The sequence below is a fragment of the Colobus angolensis genome, unplaced genomic scaffold, assembly GCF_000951035.1.
Source record: "Colobus angolensis palliatus isolate OR3802 unplaced genomic scaffold, Cang.pa_1.0 Scaffold389, whole genome shotgun sequence".
Lineage (NCBI taxonomy): Eukaryota > Metazoa > Chordata > Mammalia > Primates > Cercopithecidae > Colobus > Colobus angolensis.
Genome location: NW_012117254.1, coordinates 2,010,831 through 2,021,089, shown reverse-complemented (window position 1 = coordinate 2,021,089; position 10,259 = coordinate 2,010,831). Strand labels below are relative to the sequence as shown.

The window sequence follows — 10,259 nt, the reverse complement described above, 5'->3', positions numbered from 1 at the left end:
GTCTTCCAGTCCATGAAGAGAATATGTTCATATATTTACTTGGACCTCTTTGAATTGTCTTCATTAGCATTTTGTCATTTCTCCACACAGATGGGGACTTATTTTATTAGTTATATAGCAAAGCATTTTTTTCATCTATTAAAACTGATCTTTTAAAATATGTTTTCCAATTTTTATTGTCCATTTTTTTCCAGTTTAGCCTATAAGAAACTTGAAGTCTCTCTTCCATTGACACAAACAAGTAAAAAGCTGAATAAATTGAAAAAAAAAAAAAACTTTTCTCAGATTTGCTTAGGGAACTGGGACCACAGGGAAAACTACCAGACCAAAGCCAAAGAAACAGGCAAAATACAGTCACACCTTGGAGACAAGAAGTCCAGGAGCTGAATACCCAAGAACAAGTACCAAGATGGGAAAACCTCATCTCTACAAGATAAATGGCTGGAGGCTCAGTATTGGCAAGTTTGAGAGTTCTTGGGGAAACTGTGTTGAGGGGACTACCATCCTTTCCAAAGTCTTCTCTCTAGGAGCACTGTCAGGTTTTCTCAGTGAAGGCCAGGGAAAAAAATCTCTTCCTAATTCCTGTAAGGAGTTTGGAAATAATTAATTAGAAAATATGCCCAGAGTGTTCTGTTTTTCTTACCAGGGCCTGAACTCAAGAGAAACCATTTTTCCAGAGTCTAATTTGCTGGGTTTTTTTCTAAACTTTAACCAACCTGTGGGAAGGGAAATATCCAATTAAAACACTATCCAGCCTTTTGTGTCTTCAAGGGGAAAACAAAACTGGAAGCACTAGTGAAAGCTACAGCCCAGGGCACACTGATTGAAGCCTGACACCTAGTCATAGGAGGATAGAACATTTTCCCTCCCTCCACAGCTCACTGCCACATCAATAGGGAAATGAAAGTGAAAGAACTGTACATGCCAGATCATAGTGAGCAAGTCTCCGAGGAAAACCAAACACAACCAAGGAGGAAAAATGAAGGACACAACAGGGAGGTTTAGCCTCTGACACCTACAGCTACAGCAAACAGTAAACACAGCCAGATGAACACAAAACCTCACACTAAATACCTACTTAACTCCATTCTTTTTTTTTTTTCTGACCATTGTTTTTAATTTATGGAATCAAGTTGAACACACAAGAAGCCTATAAACACTGCAATACAGAAAAATTAAGCTGCTGCACAGAATTCTTACTCCAAAACAATGCAAATCTGCATGAGGTCTCTCCCGCTATGGGTGTGAGTGGAAGAGAGGGAGACTTTTTTACCTGGGGTTGATGGTGGAGTGAAGCACAAGGGTGGGAGAGGTTTTGCAAATAGCCAGAGAACAGAGAGCAATGTGCAGTCACTAACACACTTGACCAGGGCAGTTAATTTGCACTTGTACTTGGCTATGGCTGTTCCGGCTGCGGCTCCTTTGGCTTCTTTGTCTTCTTCTTCTGCTGCTTGGAGACACAGCTTAAAGCAGACTCGCTCTTACTTGGGGCAGACACAAGCAGGGGCCGCTTGCCAGGCTGAGTGGGATACTTGGTTTTCTGGCTCTCCGTAAACAGTGGCTGGGAGAGCAGGTGGCGCAGCTCCTTCTTCAGAACCTTCATCTGCTTTTGTCTCCGACGCTCTTCTTGCTGGTCAGCTTTTCCTCCCTTATACATGTCTTCTTCCAGCTCAATCTCCAGGGCAGCTGCTGCCTGCTCAATCCAAGAGTTGTGCAGGCAAACCTGGAAGTTCCGATACTCAGATTTCTCAATCTGTCGCGCTAAACGGATTCGCTCCTTGACCACGTCCATGTATTTTGTCTGCACGGGGAATAGTGGGATGTCCTCATCTTTCTTGAGGGTTTTGTAAATCTTCTTAAAGTTGATCACATCCTCAGGCCCAATGAGCATCAGGCTGAGGACTTCATTGCCAGCTCGAGCAGTTCGACCACTTCGGTGGACATAAATCTCCGAGGTACGTGGGACCTGGTAATGGATGACATGCTGGACTTTAGGAATATCCAGACCCCGAGCTGCCACATCTGTTGCCAAGAGAACACAGTCTTCCAGACAGGCAAACTGCTCCAGGTTTCTGAGCCTCTGCTTCTGGTGCATACAGGCATGTAGGGTCAAGGGCATGATATCAAGGACTTTGAGGAGCCCAGAGAGGCGTTTGATGCAGGAGATGCTGTTGGCAAACACTAAGCTGCAGCCTGGATACTGCATCAGGAAGTAGTGCAAGTAGAAGTCTTTCCCATCAGTCTCACAATGGATCTTGGTCTCTGTTAGCATCTCCACCGTGGCCTCATTCTTTGTGAGGTCAGTGACCTTGAGCTTGCCCCTCATGCCAATTTTCTGCATTAGAAGGTCAAGTTTGGCTGTTTTCTCCATTTTCTTGGTGTGCTTCTTATGAAGGATTCGAGCAGGAGCCTGATGCACCAGGGTGAGTGTGGCAGAAAAAACAAGCGTTTGTCTCTTGGGGTTGTATTGGGAGTCATTGAGCATCTCTAGCAGCTGTGAGAGCTCAGCAAAATGGCCTTTCTCAACCATCCGGTCAGCCTCATCCACCACCAGGCACCTGAGCTGCCGAAGGTTCCTCAAATGATAATGCTTTTCTTTAATTAATTCCCACAGCCAGCCTGGAGTGGCAACCACAATCTCAGGATGACAGCTCAGCATCCTCTGCTGTTTCTGCGTGGACATTCCACCAACCAAAATAGCAGTTTTAATTCCTGTAAACCTGGCCACAGCATCAATGTGCTGTTTGACCTGGACAGCCAGCTCTCGAGTGGGAGTCAGAACCAGTGCAAGCAGAGGACGCTTTGGATATGCCTTACAGGTGGCGCTTTTGTCATCCAACTCTTGTTTTAGATTTCCGGTCTGCTCTTTATCAAGATTTTCCTCCTCATTCTCATTCTGTTTGGGAACAGGCTTCTCCCTGATCAGGGAAGAAGGCCCTTCACCAGCATCATCGTCACCAAAGAGCAACACCTGGTCTGAGCCAGCGCCTCCAGTCTTGGCTCTGGCCTCGGCTGCAGTATCACTAGGCAGTGCTTCACTCTCAATTATAGTATCATCAGGCAATGCTTCAGACTCAGCTTCAGCCTTGCCTGGTGATCCAGTCTCAGCTCCGGCCTCCGTTCTGGTCTCTCCAGGTGATGCTTCAGTGTTACTTGGAGGAGGTGCAGCATTCCTCTTCTGCCACTGCAACACTGCATAAATCATTGGGATGGCAAAGGCAAGAGTTTTCCCACTTCCCGGGTCTCAGCAGCCCCAAGGATGTCCAGTCTGTCACGGATGGCAGGTGCCAAGGTCAGGGCTTGGATCGGTGTGGGTGCAGAGAAGCCTAGAAAGCTAAGTGCTCAGAGAACCAGCCTGGGAACAAATAGGTCCTTCCACGCTGACACATCTGCCTTCTGATCATGAACTTCAGGAATCCATGTCTTCACTTTTTTGGGCACCTTAACAGCAGTTCTCTGAGAAGGCTCCAACCCTTTTTTCCCTTTATTTTTCATCTTTTTTGGAGCAGTTTGGACCAGGTTTTCTGATGTCTTCTTTCCCGCCTCCGGAGCATCACAAACCATGACATCTCCCTGGGCCTCCAGCTCAGAATCTTTGACTTCAACCTCTTTCTGGGTACTGGTTCCTTCAGTTGCTACATTTTTACTTTTCTTCAACTTGATCTTTTTCTTTGGTGAGCTAGACTCTCCCTCCTCCTCTTCTTCTGAAACAGCTTGTGCCTTTCTCTTGGGTGCCTCCTTTGAGAAGAGACTGGAGGGATTCTTGGCAGGAGAGACCAACTGGTAATCTGTCAATTCCTCAAAGCGTACCAAATCATCCATCTGTCCATCTGCAAACATATTTGGGTCAATCTTCACTTCCTTCCATTTTCCCACAACTTTGATTCCCTTTGTCTGAAATTTGCCATAGTTTGATGGCTTTGGCCTTGATTTTGTGTCCTTCAACTTCATGGTTGCATGTGGAGACGCCACGGCAGCTCCGTTGGTCTCCAGTCAGGAGCCTCAGAAACCGCTGCTGTACCTCAGCTGCCAACTCCATTCTTTTTATCTATTCCATTACATCAAGTTTGCAACAAAAAATTTCAAACCATAATACACAAGAAACACAGTGTGAAGAGAAAGAGCAATCATTAGAAACAGACTCATATATGGTAGAGATATTGGAATGATCTGACTGGGAATTTAAAATAACTGTGAGGAATGTGCTGAGGGCTATAAGGAAACAGAAGATAATGTACAAGAACAGATAAGTAATATCAGCAGAAGGATGGAAACTGTAAGAGTCAAAAGGAAATGCTAAAAATGAAAAATATCATAGCTAGAATGAAGAATGACTTTGATGAGCTGAACAGTAGACTGGACAGAGCAAAGAACACACTCAGTGAATCTGAAGAAATGGCAAGAGCAACTTCCCACTTTTATTGCCATCACATGGAAATATTATTATTGTATGTTGAGCTTCTATCTTGTGAGCTTGCTGCACTTACTTATTGGAGAAGTTTTTGTGCAGTTTCCTTGGGAGTTTCTGCATAGACAGGGCATGTCTTCTAAGGTTAGAAACAATGTTGCATAATATGTTCCATTCTGGGTCCCTCTTATTTTTGTTTCTTGTTTGATTTCACTGGTAAGAATCCCACTACAATGCTAAATAGGAGTAGTGAAAGGGGAAACCCTTTTCTTGTTTCTGTTCTTAGGAAAAGGCATTCAGTCTTTCACTGCAAACGTTGATATTTGCTCTAGGTTTTTTGGTATATGTGCTCTGTCAGGTAAGTTTCTTTCTACTTCCAGTTTTCTGAGACTTTTGATTATGAATATGTTGGATTTTCTCAAATGCTCTTCTCTGCTTCAGTTCAGATCATCATAAATTTCATTAGTCTGCTGACATGGTAAATTATATTGATTAATTATCAAATATTGAACCAGCCTTGCATTTCCCAGATAATTCCCACTTTTTAGATGTTGCTGTACTCTATTAAAAAAAGTTTTGATGGAGATTTTTGCATCTGTGTTTATAAAGCATATTGGTCTCTAATGTTTTCTTTTGTATTTCCTTTTTTGTTTGTTTGTTTGTTTGTATTGCTGGCCTGATAATATCATAGTAATGTTAACCTGATAAAAAAGATTCAGGAAGCATTCCATTCTCTTTTATTTTCTGTATGAGAGCGTCCAGATGAGGGTGACTTTTTCTTTAAATGTTTGTAAGATATCTCCAGTGAACATATCAGGGTCTACGTAGTTAATTCCCAGAAAGATTTTTTACTATGAAATCAATTATTTTATTGGCTAGATTCCTACTCAGGTAATCCATTTCAGCTAAGGTGAGTTCTGGCAGTTTCTGAGTTTGGGAGAAATTCATTTAATTTCATCATCAATTCCATCTTGAATTTTTCTGCATATATTTGTTTTCAGTATTTCATTTTTTATCTTTCTAACGTCTGCAGGTTCTGTATTGATAGCTCCTGTTTCCTTCCTAATTTTAATAATTTGTGTCCTCTCTCTTTTTACTTTGTCTGGCTGACTAGAGTCCCGCCCATTCTCTTGATCTTTTCAAAGGACTACATTTTGGTTTTTCAATTTTTTTCCTACTTTTTTCTCTTTTCAAAGTCAATTATTTCTATTGACTTTCTACTTTTTTCTGCTTGCTTTGAATTAATTTGTTTTCTTTTTTTTTTTTTTCTAGTTAGGGAAAATAGAGGCTTATTTATTTGAGACCTTTCTATTACCTTAATCTAAGCTTTAACTGCTATAATTCTGTCTCTAAACACTGTTTTAGCTGCATCTCACAAGTTGTGATATGTTGCCTTTTCATTTTAACTTAGTTTTATGGATTTTTTATTTGTCAAGACTCAGTGTGATCCTTGAATTGTTAACGATTGTATTGTTTAGTTTCCAAGTTGTTTGAGATTTTCCTGTTGTATTAATGTTATTGTTTGATTTCTAATTTGATGCCATGAAAGATCAGAGACCATAGTCTTGGTGATTTCAATTTTTACAAATCTGTTGCATGTTCCATGACTCAGAAGATGATGTAGCTTGATGAGTGTTGCACACATGCTGGAAAAAAAAAATGTATTATATATTCTGCTTTTGCTGCTGCCCTGATATTTGAATCCATAGTGTGTGTGAGTCATCCTAGGCCTAGGCTGAGAACTGGGTGATGATCTTTCTCTAATTTAATTCTCTAGTCCTAGATTAATAGAAAGATTCCTACGTGGGCATCTTGGGTTGATGCAGGAAATTCTACCAAATTTAATGTGTTTTCTTTCTTACATTTACTATTGTATTAGTCCATTCTTGCATTGTTATAAAGAACTAGCTGTGACTCGGTAATTTATTCTTTTAAAATAGTTTTAATTGGCTCAGTTCCACAGGCTGAACAAGAAGCCTGTCTGGGGAGGCCCTGCATGGTGGAAGGCGAAGGGTAAGCAGGCATGTCTTACATGGTCAGAGAAATAGGAAGACAGAGCAGGGGGAGGTGCCATACACTTTCAAACAACCAGATCTTGTGATAACTCTCTCACTATCATGAGAACAGGAAGGGTAAATCTGCCTCCATGAACCAGTCATCTCCCACAAGGTCCCGTCCAACATTGGGGAATCACAATTTGACATGAGATTTGGGTGGGGACACAAATTCAAGCCATATCAACTATTCTCAGTGATCTTCACCATGCCCACTCGGTCCCAGGGAACTCCCTCTTACTTTCTCACTAGGAGGTGGGTCCTTTTTCTACTCATACTGCTGTGCATTTCCCTTTAAAGGGCCTGGCTAGGAGGCCAGGAAGTAGGAAGATAGAGAAAAATAACAATAGGAATTCTTCTGACACTTGTTTTTTCCTCCAGCTTCTTGCAATATTATTTTTCTCTTTGATTTTCTACAGTTTGTATATGATTTGTATAGCTGCATACTTTTTAGTATGTATCCTACTTGATGTTTTATGAGATTCCTAAACCTGTGAATACATGTCCGTCATTAATTTGGGGGCATTCTCAGCCATTACCAGTTCAAATATTTCTCCTGTTCCTCTCTTTCTTTTCCTTTTGGTATTCCAATTATATATAGCTATGCCTTGTATAGTTGTCACACAGTTCTTGAATATTCTGTTCTGTCTTTTTCCTTTCCTTTTTCTCTTTGCATTTCAGGTTTGAAAGATTATGTTGGCATTTCATCAGGCTTTTGCTTATTTTCTCAGCCATGTCCTGTCTATTGATGAGCCAATCAAAGGCATTATTCATTTCTGTTCCAGTAGAGGTTTCTTTCTTTCTTTTTTTAATAAAACATTTTTTGTTGTGGTAAAATATGTATAACATGAAGTTGACCTTCCCAACCAGTTTTTGTTTACAGAGCAGTGATATTTAAGTACATTCGTGTTATTATGCAACCATAAAAACCACTCATCTCAAGAACTGTTATCCTCCGGCACAACAAACACTATACCCATTAAACAGTAGCTCCCATTCCCTTTTCCCATATCCCCTCGCAACTACCTTTCTAATTTCTGTCTTTATGAATTTGACCACTCTAAGTATCTTGTGTAAATGGAATCATGCAGTGTTTGTCTTTTTGTTACTGATTTATTTCATTCAGCATAATATCTTCAAGGTTCATGTATGTTGTAATGTATACTAGAATGTCTTTCCTTTGTAAGGCTGAATAAGTTTCCATTGTATGCATATACCACATTTTGCTTCTCCATTCATTTAGCAATGGACACTTGGGTGGCTTCTACATTTTAGCTATTGCAAGTAATGATACTATATTTTTTGATACACAAAAATCTAAGTCTGCGCATTCATTTATTTTGGATACATATTCAGAAATTAAATTGTTGAATTATATGGTAATTCTACTTTGAATTTTTTTGAGAAATCACATAGGGTTATGGACAACAGTTGCATCATTTTACATTCCAGAAGGCACAAATGTTCCAATATCACCATACCTTTGCCAACACTTGTTATTTCCTGGCTTGCTGATGTTTCATTTTTTTAAAAAATTGTAGCCATCTTAGTGAGTGTGGGATCCTATCTCACTATGATTTTAAGTTGTATTTCCCTAACAATCAGTTTCATTAAGTATCTTTTCATATGTCCTCTGTCCACTTGCATAACATTTAAGCAGAAATTTCTAATCAAATACTTTCCCCAGTTTTGAATTGGTTTGTTTTTTGTTGTTGTTGAATTTTAGGAGTTCTCTATATATTCTGCATGTGCATCTCTTAACAGATATATGATTTGGAAATATTCTTTTCTGGCCTGTGGATTGCATTGTAATTCTCTTGTTAGTATCTTTTCATGCACAAAAGTTTTAAATTTTCATAAAGTCCAATAAGTCTACATTTTGTTTTATTGATAGTTTTATAGTGTTTTTGACTTCTAGCATATCCTTTTGGATTCGGCTTCAAAGACTTTCCATCTCCCTGCCTATGTTACCAACCTGTACTTGCGTGTTGTTCACTTTTTCCATTAGAGCCTTTAGCATATTCACCATAGTGGTATTCAATTGTCAGACTGATAATTCTAACAACTTCACCATACCTGAGTTTGTTTTGATATTTAGTCTCTTCAAAATGTATTTTCTTTTTTAGTATGCTTTGTAATTTCTTTCTTAGTTGAAAGTCAGACATAATGTACTAGGTAAATGGAATTGAGGAAAATAAGCCTTTATAGTTACAGTTTATTTTTGTTTAGGAGTGCGACTGTGTTTATGGTTTCCTGGAGCCATAGGTTTCAGAGGTTAAACTTTCTGCTCTTGTGTTGAGTTTCCCTAGATATTTCTTCTTAAATGAAATCTGAGATATGAAGTTGTTTCAGTGCTATTCCCCTGCTATTACACAGGAGTCCTACTGACATACTGGTAAGGTGTGGCAAAGAGGAAGCGTTCCACAGACCTATGAGTAAGTCTCAGTCTTTTTATTGGCCTGTGCCCTGGGCTGAGACCTGCAAAAGTGCTACTCATTACTGCCTTCCAATCTTCTCACACTTTTTTGGACAAAATATCTTGTTTGAGAGTAGGATTCCCCTCCTTGAGATTTTTAGATGCTTTTCCAGCTGTGGTTGATGCTGCAGCCACAGGATACAGATTCAGGACTGGAGCTAATCTGTGAGCTGGGCCAGCAGGATCAAAATATTCTTTCCCTCATTCCCTGTATACAGTATGGGCCTGCCTTCCTAGCTCTTAGACCACAGAGAGAGACTTTTTCATAAAGCTCTTTCTGTCCACACCTCATTTACAATTTAGAAATTTGGGCAACCTTTGAGTTCAGTCTTGGAGACACAGGAGGAAAAAAGATAGCATGAAAATTTCACCACCATAGTGATTTTACTTCAACTTCTAGTTTCTTTGCCCAAACCTCCTGCTACCATTTATTTTATAGAACCATGAACTTTTGGTATAAGAACAGATTTGGATTTACAGAAAAGTTGCATAGAAAAAACCAAGAGTTTCCTTCACAAAATTGGTGGAACAATAGAATCTATCTCAAAGGAGAGTGGTGAGGATTAAATTAGATATTTAAAAAGCATTGCGAACAGGCCGGGCCGGTGGCTCATGCCTGTAATCCCAGCACTTTGGGAGGCTGAGGCGGACAGATCACAAGGTCAGTTGATCGAGACCATCCTAGCTAACACGGTGAAACCCGTCTCTACTAAAAATACAAAAAATTAGCCAGGCGTGGTGGCACGTGCCTGTAGTCCCAGCTACTCAGGAGGCTGAGGTAGGAGAATCACTTGAACCCAGGAGACAGAGGTTGCAGTGAGCCTAGATCTTGCCACTGCACTCCAGCCTGGGCGACAGAAAAAGACTCTGAAAAAAATAAAATAAAATAAAATAATAAAACAGCCCCTGAGATCTAAGAAACACTCAAGCAAGCTTGTCCACTATGATTCTTCTCAGCAGTGTCCTGACCTGCAACTTCCTGGAGTGAGACATGGAGGGGCTGGATGGGTGTGTCAGGGTCCTAAAAATGGACCAAATGGGGAACTCCAAACCGCTGAATCAGGTCTAGTAGCTCACTAGGAGAATTCACAGGACTCACCATATAGTCCTACCCATGACAACAACTTACTACAGTGAAAGGATACCAAGCACAATCAGCAAAGGGAAAGGGTGCACAGGGAGAAGTGCAGGAGACCAGACACAGGTTTCCTGAGTCATCTCATCTCCCAGTAGGGTCACACAGAATGCACTTAATTCCCCCACAACAAGGCGTGACCAAACATGTAACATGCTGCCAACTGGTGGTGCTCAGTAAAACCTT

The 10,259-nt window shown here is 40.5% G+C and overlaps 1 pseudogene across 1 annotated transcript; it reads right to left on the bottom strand.

Annotated features, from left to right (window-relative positions):
• Positions 1-1,090: 1,090 nt before the first annotated feature.
• Positions 1,091-4,030, bottom strand: LOC105520767 (annotated as a pseudogene). Its single transcript, XR_001003182.1, has one exon. The product of XR_001003182.1 is annotated as an ATP-dependent RNA helicase DDX24 pseudogene (transcript).
• Between the last annotated feature and the right edge of the window lie 6,229 nt (positions 4,031-10,259).